The sequence below is a fragment of the Perognathus longimembris genome, unplaced genomic scaffold (genome assembly GCF_023159225.1).
Source record: "Perognathus longimembris pacificus isolate PPM17 unplaced genomic scaffold, ASM2315922v1 HiC_scaffold_147, whole genome shotgun sequence".
In the NCBI taxonomy this organism is placed as follows: Eukaryota; Metazoa; Chordata; class Mammalia; order Rodentia; family Heteromyidae; genus Perognathus; species Perognathus longimembris.
This window is the reverse complement of record NW_025956474.1, coordinates 83,144-99,642: the sequence shown is the minus strand read 5'-3', so window position 1 is coordinate 99,642 and position 16,499 is coordinate 83,144. Positions and strand designations below refer to the sequence as shown.

Here is a 16,499-nt window from a genome sequence, read left to right as displayed (position 1 = left end):
ATGATTTAAATTGTGACAAGTGCGGGTTTGTAATCTTTGAAAGGCATTTTCAAACATCTTCTTTCTTTTCAAATCATAGAACTGAGGAACTGATGGAAACACTTTTGTGTCCAAGACAGGGCCTTGTATTCCTATTACTGGGAGCAGGAGGCATGCTTATGTTCTATATCCTGTGGCATGAGCAATGTTCCCTGCCCACCATGTCAAACTATATCTTAAGGGGAAAGACCAACTTTTCATCCCTCTGCCACAGGTGGCAAAGATGGCCTTGCAAAACTAAAATATCACCACTGGCAACCAAAATTGTGCAAGGTATGGGCTTGAACCAACGGAATTAACAGAACCAGAAAGAAAAGAAAACAATGAGGACAGTAGCAGCTTCCTGGATACATGAAAACCAGCTTACCTAGCAACTGTATTTGTGTGCATCTTGTGTTATTGCTACTTAACTTTAGGCCAGAGATATGAGATAGGAAGTATGTTGTGGTAATATTCTAGACACTGTATTTAGAGTACTCCATTTCCAAAAGTGACACCCAAATGTGGAGGGCTCTCAGAAGGACCCTTACCTAAATGAACTGACTAGTGGCAACAAATGAATGACAGTATTTTTGTGTCTTCCTCTTCACCCCCTTGTATTTCTGCTTCAGCCAGTCATAGTGGTACTCACATTATAACACAAGAGCATGTACATTATCACCATTTTCATGATAATAACCCCAGTTAATCTCAATTCACTCATACTATGGTATAAATGCTTCCCATCTGACTATAAACAGCACATACTTACTATCCAGTTTAGAGAACTAGCAGAGGGCACATAATTTGAACCAAGACTATTATATTATTGTGTTATTATACTGCTGTTAGGTGCTCCTCTTGTTAGAGGACATTTAAAAAAAGGGAAACCTAAAATATTCTTATTATTTGATGTGGGAGACTTCATTTTATTCTTTACATTTTAATTTATTTAATTTTCAATACTCAAAAAGCATCTGTGTGGACATTGTTAGGCTTGGAAATTTAGGCCTATCTTTCCAAGGCTGAGTTATTTAGGGAATGATCACATTCATCAGCTTGACCCCAATCAAAGCCAGAGCCAAGCAGAACAGGAAAAGCTTCAGAGATGAAAAATGGGCTTTAAAAAATCAAGACAACAGAAAATTCCAAATTCTAAAGAGCAATAAATTATCAAAAACACTGAATTAGCTGTACAAGCAGTAATGAAGTAATTCTAAGACAAAAGACAGCAAACAAAGTGTTGAGGATCATTAAAAAAAATTTCAGGGCTGGGGATATAGCCTAGTGGCAAGAGTGCCGGCCTCGGATACACGAGGCCCTAGGTTCGATTCCCCAGCACCACATATACAGAAAACGGCCAGAAGCGGCGCTGTGGCTCAAGTGGCAGAGTGCTAGCCTTGAGCGGGAAGAAGCCAGGGACAGTGCTCAGGCCCTGAGTCCAAGGACCAGGACTGGCCAAAAAAAAAAAAAAAAAAATTTCAGAACTGAAGATCTCACACACCTTTCCATGTCTATATGCTGCCCACCTAAGCCCACCAACATTAAGATTCCCAGAACATGGCATGCTGGTTCTGAGGATACTGCTCCTCTTGAAATAATGTCTGAAAATCAAAATGAGAAAATCTAAGTGTGTGATGATGGACCAGTTTTTCCTTCCCACTGTAATTTTCTTCACGCTCTTGGGAGGATCAGGATAAAACAAGTTCAGTAGTCTCAGATTAAATTAATCTTACCTCACTTATCGCTAATGTGGTCAAAATGATTTTTATGATTAAGACAAAGGGATTTATACTGGTTGGACTTTAGGGCACTGGTTCCTCTCTATTTACTGCGAAATATGTTCATGGTGGGGAGGGGCCAGAAACAGCTTTCACTGGACAACAGGACACACAGCCGGACCTCAGCTAGGCTTGAAGGAACTAATTCAATTCAGGCAGGAACAAACCAACATAATAGTTTCACACTTATAAAATATCACTCGGAATTCAGGAACAAGAGGCATTTGTAGTTGAAGATACAATTCCATCTGAAGGAACTAACTTTCAACTAAGAGAAAAAAACATTCATGTGGTTGGAGCTTGTTATGTGATTCCTACATCCATCTATTATGTTTGTTTGTTTTGATACAATTTACAGCTATGTCAATAAGACTACCACCCCAGCCCTGGTTCAGGTATGGTGTTTAGTTTCAGAAAGTGCAACTGTCATGTAGCTGGATGCCATTGCTGTTGTTTGCAGAGGCCTCAGAGTTCTGGGCTTGCCAAGTACAGTCCTCACCATTTCAGATCTTCCTACATAGGGGGCGGATGTTGTGCAGTTCTAGCCATGGCAGGATACAGATACTGTATCATGTACAATGGAAGAGATGACTGCAGTGAAGCTGCTGGACTGCTTCCTCAAGTGTGTAATCTTTGCATACTGCACATTCTAGGCCCATCTCAACTTGTTCCTGAGTTACTGTCAATGTTGGAAGAGATGTAATCTTTTCCTGTGACTGGTGGAGGCCCTGTGTTTGACACTTGTGCCAAATTCTGCGTTACACTGGCATCAGCCCTGTCTGACCGCGGGCATAGTCCCCAGGGTTGGAGTGTAGCATCCCACTCCAAGAAAAAGGGTGGCCGGGGTGCCGGGGGTGGGGGATCCAGGAATTGTAGAATTTGCAAAGAGTCCTGCCAAGATCCGTTGTATGATCCCTTCAATAGCTGGAGATCTGTCAGGACGAGGACTTCCCTGAGACCTGTATCTCCGACTCATTGGCAGCTGTGGAGGCCGTCTTGGTCCCACAAGTCAGTGTGAGTTTGGTGACCCCTCTCCTTGGCTCTATGGTCTAAAATCTTGGGAAACGTTGTGTGATCCAAATGGCTCTAGAGCTCGGCAAAATGTGTCGATGTGCTATTGTCTATCCGGCTGCCACCACCACCTAGAAAATCGGAATCATCTGTCACTTCTTCAATAAAGCCTGGTTCTCATCTGGGACATATATATTCCGGTAGTTTGGGGATGACCTCGCCCTTGCAAAAGTGGCAGGAAAGAGGTGCGTGGTCACAGGGGCGCTCACATTGGCCCCGGCCCCCGAAGTCTCCGCCACTTTCTGCCTCAACCGCGTAGGGCAAGAGGGCAGCGGGCGCAACTCTCACCAGGCCGCTCCTTGTGGCTGCACCGGCCGCTGCCGCCTCAGCGCGCCCCGCTCCGGAGCCCGCGCCCGTGGGAGGGTTCATTCTGATAAATGTTTTTAATATGACCGATTGCACATCGGCACCGTGCCACTTGTTGTGTTCCTGTCCAAAGAGTACACTCCTTTGGTCTGCTGTGAGTGAATGCCTAGAGTCCTGTATCTATTTTTTCCTGTCCCAAGCTATCGTAAAACTCACTTTTGCATGGGAGCAAAACCATTGTCTCTCCCAGTTTGGCTTACCTCACTAAAAATGATTTATCTAGTCCTATCCATTCCCCTGCACATGCTATATTTTACTTTGTAATGGCAGTATAAAATTACATCGTGTATTTTTAGATCCACTTATTCATTGGAGGACATCTGGGCTCTTTCTCTAACTTGGCTAATGGGAATAGTTCAGCAGTGAACAAGGAGGTGCAGTTGTCTTTCCGTATGCTGGTTGGTGATGTTCAAGACAGATACCCAGGAGTGGCATGGCTGGGTCATGTGAAATGGGTACTTTGGTTTCTTCAGAAACCTCCAGCCTGCTGTCCGGAGTGGTTTTACTAGTGTTCATACCCACCAAAGGCACAATAGACTTCTTCTTTCCACCACATCCCTGCCAGTATTTGTTGTTTTTGTTTGAATTTACAATGTTGGCCAAGGAAATTGAGGTGAGATGGAATCTCATAGGTATTTTGATGTGCTTTTTCTTTACGGCCAGGAATGGTGAGCCTTTCTTCATGTGTTTCTTTGCCTTGTCTCTTCTTCTCAGAAGTCTGTCCTTGGCACCTTTTAGTGATGGATTAGCTTTGCCATGGGTTACTTTCTTGAGTTCCTCTATTTTTTGGATATAAGGCCTTTCTTAGATATATTAGTGGTAAAGATCTCCTCCCCGCCCTGTTCTATTGATTGTTATTCTAGTTCAGTATCTATATCCTTTGGCATGCAAAAACTTTTTATTTTTGTGAAATTCCACTTGTCAAGTGTCTCTCCTATCTGCTATGTCCTTGAGACTTTGCAGACAGGTCCTGCACATGCCTTTGAGCTCAAGTATTCCTTCTACTTCTTCTTGCAGTAATTGCAAAGTTTCAGGTCTGATGTTGAAGGGTTTGAGCTACTTTGAGGTGATTTTAGTGCATGGAGACAAAGGGGGATCCACCTCTAATTTTCTGCATCTAGATACTTAGTATATATATACATATATATATATATATATTGTTTTTTTATTTTTTATTTTTGCCAGTCCTAGGCTGTGAACTCAGGGCCTGAGCACTGTCCCTGGCTTCTTTTTTGCTCAAGGCTAGCACTCTGCACTTGAGCCACAGCGCCCCTTCTGGCCATTTTCTGTATATGTGGTGCGGAGGAATCGAACCCAAGGCCTCATGTATATGAGGCAAGCACTCTTGCCACTAGGCCATATTCCCAGCCCCTAGATACATAGTTTTAACAAGACCAACTTTTGAAGAACCTGACTTTTTCCCACCGTCTACACTTGGCTACCCAGTCAAATATCAGGTAACTCTAAGTAAGTGCTTTTATGTCTGAGTCTTCTAGTCTGTTCCAGTGATCTCCAGGTGTACTTTTGGGGCAACAGCACGCTGGTTTTGATAGTAAAGCTTGTTACTAGGGCTTCAGGTCTGGAATTGTGATACTGCCCCCATTGCCATTTTTTCCTAGAATTTCCTTAGCTATTTGTGGTCTTTGCTGTTCCACATGAATTTGTAGTTTGTATTATCTATCTCAGTAAAGAACTACTTTCAGGATTTGTTGGGGATTGCACTAGATTTCTAGATGATTTTTAACAGTACGTGGGGGTTACATTAAATTTATAGATCATTTATGGCCATTTTTCCTCTACTAGTAGCTACCCCTTCAAGAATGTTAAGGGTTTTTCATTTACTGATGTTGACTTTGATTCTTTTCTTCAAATTTTTAGAGTTTTTTGCTATGAAAGTTTTTTTGCTCATTTAATTAGGTTTATTCACAGATACCTTGCTTGCTTACTTGGTTTTATTTTGTTTATTGTGGGAATATCAATGGAGGTGTTTTCCTGATTGCCATCTCTGCCTGTGTATGTTTGGTATACAGTCTACTGATTTTAATTTATGGATTTACGTATTGAAAGTTTAATAAACAGATAAGCAATGATATAATATACAAATACAAACATTATGAGGATTTTAGATTTTTTAAGAGTAAATTCTTATTCATTAAGAATAAAATAATGTTATTTTCCTGAAATAGAGAGCTGGATTTAAACAAAACAAAATAAAGGCAGGCGCCATGTTTAGTAAGGTGAAATTTACATAATTAATACATGATTACAATGTTTTGATGTCTTAGAGGCAGTAGGAAGTATGCAACATAGTTTAAATATTCTTTTTTTTTTTTTTTTTTGGACAGTCCTGGGCCTTGGACTCAGGGCCTGAGCACTGTCCCTGGCTTCTTCTCGCTCAAGGCTAGCACTCTGCCACTTGAGCCACAGCGCCGCTTCTGGCCGTTTTCTGTATATGTGGTGCTGGGGAATCGAACCTAGGGCCTCGTGTATCCGAGGCAGGCACTCTTGCCACTAGGCTATATCCCCAGCGCTAAATATTCTTTGAAAGGAATTTACCATTATAAAGTAACAAGTAATTTTGATACAGTAAACTATATGTTATCTAGAAAACAAAACTTTATTCTTGAGTTATATTGTTACATTACACTATTCTTTTAAAGTTAGGCTTTAATTATATACCTAATTCAAAATGTTTCAAATATACAAGTTGAGAAATCAGATCACAGTCATCTGACCAAAGTAAAAGTAAAATGCATTTTCATCATCCTCTATTGATACTTTGAAGTCCCCAGGTTTATGATTAAAGTTAAAATACTGGTTATTCTAAGGGCTTTTCCTATTACATTTTTGTTTATCACATACAAAATGGGATCAGAATGCACCAAACTTCAATGTGAGTCTCTATACAACTACTGTACAGTGACTGTTGAGGATAATACTCATCCTCAGTAACACATCAAGGTTAATCATTAAGATCAGTGAATCTGACTGGAGGTGCAGCTCAAGTGTAGAATGGTACTCAGGAGCAAAATCTGTGAAGGGATTCCTTTATATCAGTTATAGACACATTAAAGAATGTCTTAATGTTTTCAATACCAGGTGACATCTGAACAAAAAGCAGTTAAATCTAACTTATCCATAACCACAGGAGCAAAGCCAAAGCAATGTCTGGTGATTGTGAATGGTTCTTCCACCATGGCTTTCTTGTTTGATAGTATGTAAATAACCTTCCTAGAATGAATAGATTTTAATATATCCAGACTATTTCCCCTAGAAACTAACAAGCTAGGTAAGTGATTGTAGCCTCCAGATCAGAATTGCCTTGCAAGTATGGATTCAACAGTGTGCAGAGTTTGTGAGTAAATCTTTAGTTCAAAACTTAACAACTTCAAACCAAGAAAAAGATTTGTAAAATGTTAGTATTTACAAGTAAACATACTGAAAATACACCCTCTTTCAATCTGTACTATAATAAAATCAGTGACAAAGCATGCTAGGCCTCACCGTGCTAATACTCCACTAGAGGCTATATGTACTATATATATGAGGAGTTATTTTATAAGTGCTATATAAAAAGGAGTAATAGAACGAAACTGCTGTTATCCTTTCATGGAACGGCATACATTTTTTAAATAAAATTCTGAGAAACATCCTTTACTGATTTTATGACAAGGCCCTCCGGTAGCAGTGTATTGAGGGTGCCTCCCCAGAAGTTGTACACTGATACAATGGGTCCTGTTTTAGGTTGACAAATCTCTCAAGATCAGTTTTTCTCCCTCAAGTCAAAGGTCCGAAATGATGAGGCTGTTACCGTAATTTCCCCAATCCTGGGTCCATGGAGGATTTAATGCAACTTAGTTCTCTCTGACCACAAACAACCTAAGTATTTTTTAAAAGATTAGAACTATTACAACACACAAAATTAAATGCACTGTTATACACTAAGTCTGTCGATACAAAGAATTTAGTGTTAAAAGACATGATGGTCAAGTATGTTTCTTGTATGCAGAGGAAATTAGAACTATGTATTATAGGCTGTGCTGCCTAAATGCCTACACAATAGCCTTTTACTGAGGTTAAATATCCAGCACAACTGAAAAGCTCTTTGATTAAATGAGGAATAATATTACATAATAAAATCTATACTTTGGATGAATGGGGGATTGTTCAGGTCTTACCTAAACACTTAGGTTTAAACTAAACTAGTTTACATAACTAAACTAGTTTTGTGTATGTACTACAAAGGATAAAGTTTTCCCTATATGAGATCATATAAAATTTAGCAAATTACCATTCGTTTCTTTAATACATAAATAGGTACTGATTTTAAAAAGTTTTCAAAGATCAAAAACTTTCAGTATTTGCTTACTTTTACAGTGAAAAGGTAAATATTAACCAATATTATCTGCTGAACCAGAAAATTTAGGTTAATGAGGCACTGCTTTCTCCCTGCTGGAAGAAAATCCTATCATTTCCTGGTTTTTCATTTGGGAGATGAACACCAGCTCTTACTAGCAAGTACTGAATAACTTTAGTATTAAAGGTTTTTAGATGACAACCAGTAGGTCATTTAATAACTTTATTAAACAATTCAGTTACCCTAAAGGGCTTGCTTAGCTTAGGAATATCCTTAGGTTTGACTTCTCTCTCTGCCTGTGGTTGCTAAAGATTTATTTTAAACTAGGCTCATTGATATACATCTGTAATCCCAGCTACGTGGGTGGCAGAGGCAAAAGGATTACATATTTCAAGCCAACTCAGGCAGAGGGTGGGTGAAGCCTTATCTTAAAAAAAAACATACAAACTAAAAGGGCTGGGATATATGAGGCCCTTGATTTATACCCCAGAACCAGAAAAAAACTACTGTGACCTTTTTTTTTTTTTTTAGTGCCTGGCCCTCCAACTTGAATTCAGGGTCTGGTGCTGTCCCTGAGCTTCATTTTACTCATGGCTAGCACACTAGCACTTGAACCACAGCATCATTTCCTGCTTTGTCTCAGTACTTACTTGAAGTGAAGAATCTCACAGTCTCTTCTGGCCAGGCTGGATTTGAATCTCAATCCTCAGATCTTAGATACCTGAGTAGTCAGGATTACAAGCATGAGCCACCAGTTGCTAGTTGTGGACTACTTCTTATTTTTATTTATATCAACAAAAGTATTTCCAGGTTTGTTGTCAGTCTAAAATGCATTTTTAAGTTGGCAACTTAAAAAAGTTAATACCAAGGTGTTTAGAAGTAGTCCACCTCCAGCACACATTTGGAAGGTGGCCCACACCCACAATCCCAACAATTGGGAGGCAGAGACAAGAAGACTGCAAGTTTGAGGCCAGCCTGAACTCCATAATGAGACTCTTGATAACAAAAGGATCTACCTTTGTTATTACTCAAATATAGGGAACATTGAGCACAGCTGTTCCCTGTGCCATCAGTCCCTGACACCAAATATTTTAGCGAACCTTCCTGTTTGCTCAGAGCATAGGATTATGTCTCTAACTCAGTCTGCATTCTATGAGTAAACACGACTAAGACTGAATACTGTACCCATTTCTATTTCAAATATTAGTTATTCCATTTCAATATATATCTGCTGTCTGGCTCAGGATCATCTTGTTTCTAGATGATCAAATCCCTTCCATCTCATCTTCTATATTTCTATAACAAGGAAAATCCTAGACATTATTAGCATCCATGTAGAAGATCAAAAATAAGAATAAAAAAAGAGAGATTAAAACGAACAACTAAAGATTTCATCACAAATTTACCAAAGATAGGCTGGGGTTGGTGGTATATGCCTGTAATCCCAATACTTGGGAGGCAGAGACAGGAAGATTACCAGTGAAGGACAGTGTGAGCTACATACAGAATTTTAGGCCAGCCTGTGTAGCAAGACCCTGTCTCAAATACACACAAATCAGAACACAGTTAAGCTGGGGCTGCATCTCCATGGAAAAGGATTTGCCCTGCATGAACAGAGGCTGGGTTTCATCTCTCCTACCCCTCCAAAACAGTTAGTAAGAACAGACGCACACCACTCCTACATTTCAAAAATAGGCAAAGACATATTGTAAACGTTTTGTTGACAGAACACTCACTATTAGTACACAGCTACATATGCTCATATGTATTTCTACTAGAGATCAAGCAGTATACTTCCTTCATGGGAAGCTGGAAATAGCTATGTAGGGCTAAGTGCTATATTAACCTACCTATTTATTTTACAAAAACGAATTTTTATATGATTATTCAAGCTGTTACTTAGGTTAAGCTGACAGTCCATGAAGAAGTAGAAGATGGTTCCTATTGTGTCTTGCTGCAATCCTAGCTACTCATATGGCTGAGATCCAGAACACCGTGTGAAGCCAGAATAGGCAGGAAAAGGTCCACAAGACTCTACCTCAGAAACTGTAACCCCTCTGTACATCACTTTAATAAAGAATTTTTTTAAAGCCTCCACCTTCAATTAATCAGCAAAAAATCAAACTGCAGTCTTGCTTAACCAGCTAAGCAACACTCAGGTGAGTAAGCATGAGGTCTCAGTTCAACCTCAGAACCACAGAAATGATGCTATTTAGAAGCATTTACACCAGAACAAACCTTGATGCTACCAATTTGTATGTTTTACATTAGCATTTTAGGTATGGTATAGGTATTGCCTACCTGAAATTTACCTTTCATGATTTCAGTCTACAGCTTGCTGTGGCTCAGTGGAAGATGTAAGCAAAGACTCTTTTACTTGTAGTTTACAATTTACAATGTAATAATTACTTCTATAGATACAGGCAGAACATTTCTAAATAATAAAAGAATAATCTTACTACACTTTTAACAAGGAGATGGTAAGGGGACTCACTATAGCAGCATGCACAACTACAGTCATCAAATACTCATGTTTCATGAATGAACATACAAACACACACACAAACCCTGAATTACCTCTATGATAATCTAAAATAAAAATAATATATACGGAAAGCTAGCACACATAAATAGCATTATAATACAATACGGGGTGCCATAAGAGGTTACCTGGCATTCTAATGCAATCTCACCTGTACATTTAGCATTTATTATGTCATTATAACTTCTAATCTAATGATTATATGTGTGTTGTTATACTTTACATGAATTTACAGTGTACTACTGTTCAATTCTATTGTACATTAAACTAGCCAATAAAAATTCAAAAACAATTATTCTACACTTTACAGAGAGAATAAGCTTAGTATCTTTTGCTACTTACCAATGCTTTAGTTTCAAAATGTTGCAGTGTTAAACTAGTTTTAGACACTGTATGAATGTAATTTCCTGGCTTTCAACTTTGGCCCTCTTGTCTTGTTTATCTAACCACCTTAGTTTTCTTGGAAATGTTTCAAAGTTACAGTTTAGTTTATAGCACAGGCAAAGGGGTCAAATTTTACTGTTAGAAATTCTACCTTTCTCACTCACAAATTAGTGTATCCTCTACAATTTTCTGTCAAAATATACTATTCTGCTTCATGGTAAACGGACTGATCAAGATTGTGGTATCCCATTATGTATAAAGTGACTGGTTTAAGCAGCATCACTGTTGCAATGTACTTGTAAACTGACATGTAGATTGAAACCTCTTTGAACAACTACTTAAAGATAGTTTAAGAAAAAAAATTAAAGCGGGATCACTGCAATGTTGAAACCAAAACAGGAGTTAAGAAGGCATGGGCTTGGTGTGATTCACTGAGTTGTTAAAGCACATTTTAAAGGGTTCTGCATAATGTCAGGTTCTAGTTTGTTCTGGCATTATTCTTTGCATAAAATTCCATCTCACTGGAATGATTAAGGCACTTTAATCATTGCTAGGCTATAAAGATTAATAATCATATAAAAACAAATAAAAAGTTCCAATATCCTACTTAAAAGTTATATTCTTTAGTAGTTATTTGGTCAGAACGACCTAATGAAGTTCTATGCAACTACCTGTGGGCTCATATGAATAGATGGGTCTGTTATATAAAAACAGGGGTGGTATAAGGAGAAGGCTTCTTCTGTGGTATAGTGCTCAACTCACTGCCAAAGGCAGCTCAGTAATAATCACACCTTGATAACTCCTCACTTCTCCTATCAGCAGCAGCAGCAGCAGCAGCCGCTGGTCCATGGCTGCTGAGAATGTACCATCCTCTTGTGAACACTGCAAACTGCCATTCGGAGTGAAGTCTAAGCACGGAACTGGATTCATTCTTGCTGGACAGGCAGATGGAATATGAACTCTTCTATCCCGTACTTTCCTTGATGAGGGCAACAAGGTTTCTAGTCAATTTCAAGCTGTCTCTCAGAAGCCCCTCGATTGTGCTCAACCAAGGAGAACTTAGTGCATTCGGTGTGCGCTCCGCTGGCTTCATCCTCGGAGTGGGACTCGCTCTGGGATGTGGAGCTGTGCGAGGCAGAGCTGCAGGGGGAGGAGCACTCAGGAGAGCACAAGTAGTGCATGAGCAGAAGGCGGTACTTCCCACAGAAGTCCACGAACGTGATCTGCCTGACACAGCAGTCAAAGTCGACTCCTCCACATTTTGGGTTTGGGCAATTGCTAGCTGAACTCAAGTATCTAAGAAGATTCTCAGGAAGACCACAGGGACGTCAGCGAAATATTGCGGACCTCAGTGGTCCATGCAGCCAATTCCAGGAGAGGGGGAGGGGCATAGGTTAAATCCCTAACAAAACGAACAACCAATGGATTTCCTGGTGAACTCAGCTCCTCCAAATGAATAAGGATGAGGATCTTGCGAAGCAGGCATGTCAGCAAGCTACTGGGAAGACTGAGGGAACAAAGGGAATGCAACTGGGAATGCTGAGGAGGCACACTTTGGATTTTGTTGTCACGCAATACCAAGTAGTTCAGACAAGGCAGATTTGCTCATTCTGCTGGGACTCCTTGGATGAAGTTTCCTCCAAGATATAAACACGCTAAACTCTGCAAGTTCTCGATCTCGGCCGGGATGCTCCGCAGCCGGTTGCCGCCCAGGCTGAGGGTGTGCAGCGCGCAGCCCCAGCAGCTTTGGCAGCAGCTCCTGGAAGCCATGGCTGCTGAGGTTGAGCACCTGGAGGCTGCGGCAGGGCGGAGAGCGCGCCAGGCCCTTGGGCAGCGTGCCGGGCCCTCCGAGCCGGTTGTGGCAGGCCAGCAGCATGCGCAGGCCGCTCAGCGCCAGCAGATCGGGCCGAGGGGCAGCGACGCCAGACGGCTGTGGGGCAGCCGCCGTCATCGCAGCGCCTCCAGGAGCCGCGCTGACCCTCGCCGCGCGCCTCCAGCTCGGACTCCATCCTCTCGGTGGAATCGCTGAGGCGGAACCAGTTCAGTTCGGCCTCTCCGGTTGAGGCACCGCCGCTCCGCCCTCCTCCATCCTGGAGGCCAGGCCAGGCCCCGAGCCGCGCCTTGCCTGACCACCCGCGGCCCCGCCCCCTCCCTTCCTCCCAGTCCATTGATCTGTGTGAGGTAATTTTGTAACCAGCTACTATAACACAGTTTTCAGTCAACTCTAGGAGCTTGGAGATGGAGTCCTTGTTTCCTTTAGATATCATGCATTAGGGTATCTGCTATACGGATGGCTTGATTCTGCCTTCCTTATGTGAATCAGAATTGTATCTTTTTCTTGTCTTATTGCTCTGGCTAGCATTTCCAGATCTACACTGAAGAGAAGTACAGAGAATGGACTACCTTGATTTCTCGCGGGTTTTAGAGCAAATTGTTTTTGTTCATGACCAGTCCATATGGCATTTGCTGTGGTTTTTATCATATATGGGCTTTATTATTTTTTGTTATGTTCTTTCTATTAATGATGTTGGATTTTTTTTTGAAGAGATTTCTTTGCATCTACTGAGATGATTCACATGGACTATTTTTTTTTTTTTTTGGCCAGTCCTGGGCCTTGGACTCAGGGCCTGAGCACTGTCCCTGGCTTCTTCCCGCTCAAGGCTAGCACTCTGCCACTTGAGCCACAGCGCCGCTTCTGGCTGTTTTCTGTATATGTGGTGCTGGGGAATCGAACCTACGGCCTCGTGTATCCGAGGCAGGCACTCTTGCCACTAGGCTATATCCCCAGCCCCCACATGGACTATTTTTGAAGCAAATGGGACACTAGAGTTGTAGTTTGACCTATAATATAACCCTCTTCCATGGCATTATACAAAGGGTGATACCTTGTGAGGAAACCTGACTGAGCATGTCATACTTTGTACTCCTCCCAGTTATTTGTTTGTTATGATTCAATTCATTAACTTCAAAAAGCAAAGGACACTTTGAAATTCCTATTTAAAGGGTACTCCTAATCTTCCCATCATTTTTACCATCTTCCCATATGTCTCATGAATACCAAAGGTTCTACTGGAGCCTTAATTAACCTCACTGCTTCTGCAGTGTGTGTAGCAGCTACTGCTTCTGATGCTATAGCTGATCTTAAGTATTCCAAAGCTCTAGGCAGGTAGTAGAATCTGACCTACAAAGGAAAAAAGGACCACAAAAGTTTTCACAGAAATTGTTTTTAACTTGGTTATGGGGCTTGAACTCGAGGCCTCAGGGATAGTGTTGTACCACAAGAGCCACAGAACCACTTCTGCTTTTTTGTGTGTTTAATTAGACATAAGGGTCTCATAGGCTTTTCTGCCCAGACTGGCTTTGAACCATGAATATCACTCAGATCTTACCGTCCAGATAAGCAAGGATTGCAGGTATGTGATACAGGAGAATAGCCAAGTTTTGTTTCTCTTTGTTTGAAAATTCTGACTATATACAGAAAAAAAAATTCTAAGGAGGCTAGATGGGTTAGATTAACTTTCTGAATGGCCTTGAGAGTGCCAGGAGGCTCTCTTTGAGAGACAAACACCTCAAACTGATTCTGATATTGCAAAAACTTGTAACTCTTGAACTTTATACTTCTTCCGATTATGACCTGAAGCTAGTGGAAGAACTTCTAAAGTGTTTTCTCTGATGGCCTCCACAGGAACTGGGAAAGTTTTCCAGTTTTTTCCCCCCCACAACTGAATGAGCTTCAAAGCCTATGGGTATTTCAGTTGTTAAGGAACTATGAAGCAAACTGTTACCTTAATCCTAAAACTCAGTTCTCTGCTGTAAAATTCTGCACCTGGAGATTATTTATTAGGGAACTAATTGTTATTTTTTCAATCTTCAAGAAATAAATGGGTGGTGCTGTTTCCCAGATGGTTGTTTCAGGAAAGAGCCAGGCATTGGCGGGTGGTCCAATATAATTCTAACTGCCCAGAATGCTGAGATCTGAGGATTGTGGTGTGATATCTGCTTAGACAGGAAAGTCTGTGAGACTCTTATCACCAATTATGCACCAATAAATTAGTAGGGGAGCTCTGGCTGAGGGCCAAGTATTATCCCTGAGAAAAACACTCAAGGACAGTACCCCAGGAGTGGGACAGAAACAATAAAAATGGAGATGTGGAAGCCTCAATGGTATCCCAGTAAGGAAGAGGACAAGCATAACAACTCAGAGTCTTGAGCCCTTCTCATGAACATTGCTCTGGTGCTGAATATAGCAGGTCTCCCAAATGATGTGCTATAACATATTCCAGGGACGTGCAGGTTTGGAATGTTGTATTCTGAAACGCATGCACACACCTATCACCACTATCATCTTATATTTAAGTTTTTCACATCCAGATATTGAAAGTGTACCCTTTACCTAGAGACAATTGTTTGCAGGACCACACCAGCACTTACATGAGGCACTTTTCCCTTGCTCGGTGTGATCCAACCATGGTTTACAGAGTTTTGCTGTCTGAGTACCATCTAGACCATAGTAAGGCCCAAGATTGTGGAAAAAATGTTTGGCCATGTGACCATTCACAAAGAAACACTAATGAGCCCTCCTCCTAGCCAACACCATCCCCAAACACCTCAGCAGTTTGAATGTTAGATATTTTACAGGATAATAATGAGTTGCTAGTTATACTATGTCTACACACTTCCATGCTACAAGAAAATCTGGTGTTTCCAAACCCCGATGTCAACACGAGTGGCATCCCCCATAGCCAGAAATTGTCAACCAGTAGCTCACTCTCTTTCATCTGTACAGTGTGAAATGCACATGCAATATGAATTCATGAGGCCTGAAATGCAAGTCCAGGGCTGCTGTACATACAAATACATACATACATGCATGCATGCTGTATAAATACATACATAGAACTACATATTTTAAATAAATGAAGCATACGGAGGACCCAAAACTATGATGCACATTATACCTCAATACTACAATGGATAATAATGAGTTATCATAAACTAAAGTTTGAATTAAAACAAAATTATAACACCAAGCAAAATGGTACACACCATATGTTTCCATGTGAGCTGAAAGTAAGAGGACAACAAAGCAAAACCACAATAGCAAACTATAGCAATCAGGTGAGGAAAGTCAATAATGAGGTATACTTAAACTGTATAGCTCACTATGGTACATAAATTTATATCAAATATTTTTAAAAATGATTAGAAAAATCCTAAATAGGACAAGTACAGACAGTGACTACCTTCAGTGCATCATATACCTGGAGACTAATGGATTAGAAGGCCCTAGATCAAATCAGCATAAACTTAACATGGTCAAGAAGACATGTACTAAGGTGTAAATGACTGGTTTCCAGGTATCTTCAAGTTCCTATTGTGCAGGACCATGACACCCTAGTACTAGTAGAAAATCCCGACTAAGTTTATACAGACACTCCTCTGACAGTTAAAATGACACAGGGTAAAAAAAGACAAACAAGTACAAAAGCAATAGTCGCAAAACTGTTTGGTGTAAATGAACTGAACAACTCATAGGGGCAGGGAAAGAGAAAGGGGGAAGGGGGAGGGGGAATGAGGGACAAGGTAACAGTACAAGAAAGATAACCAAGGCATAAGGTATGAAACTGTAACCTCCCTGTAATTCAGTTTGAAAATAATAAAAAAAAATTCTGGGGCTGGGGATATGACCTAGTGGCAAGAGTGCCTGCCTCATATACGTGAGGCCCTGGGTTCTATTCCCCAGCACCACATATACAGAAAATGGCCAGAAGTGGTGCTGTGGCTCAAGTGTCAGAGTGCTAGCTTTGAGCAAAAAGAAGCCAGGGACAGTGCTCAGGCCCAGAGTGCAAGCCCCAGGACTGGCCAAAAAAAAAAAAATTCTGTGTCTGAGTACCCAATTTCATCCAACATAGTCCATGAATAATAGTAAATGAGCTTGAACCTATCTCAGAGGTCTTGAGAAAACAAGACTTTAGTTCAC

General features: G+C 40.8%; 2 pseudogenes; both read right to left on the bottom strand.

The window, feature by feature from the left end:
* Window positions 1-2,209: 2,209 nt before the first annotated feature.
* On the bottom strand, window positions 2,210-3,239 carry LOC125344535 (annotated as a pseudogene).
* Window positions 3,240-11,387: 8,148 nt separating this feature from the next.
* Window positions 11,388-12,608, bottom strand: LOC125344538 (annotated as a pseudogene).
* Window positions 12,609-16,499: the final 3,891 nt, after the last annotated feature.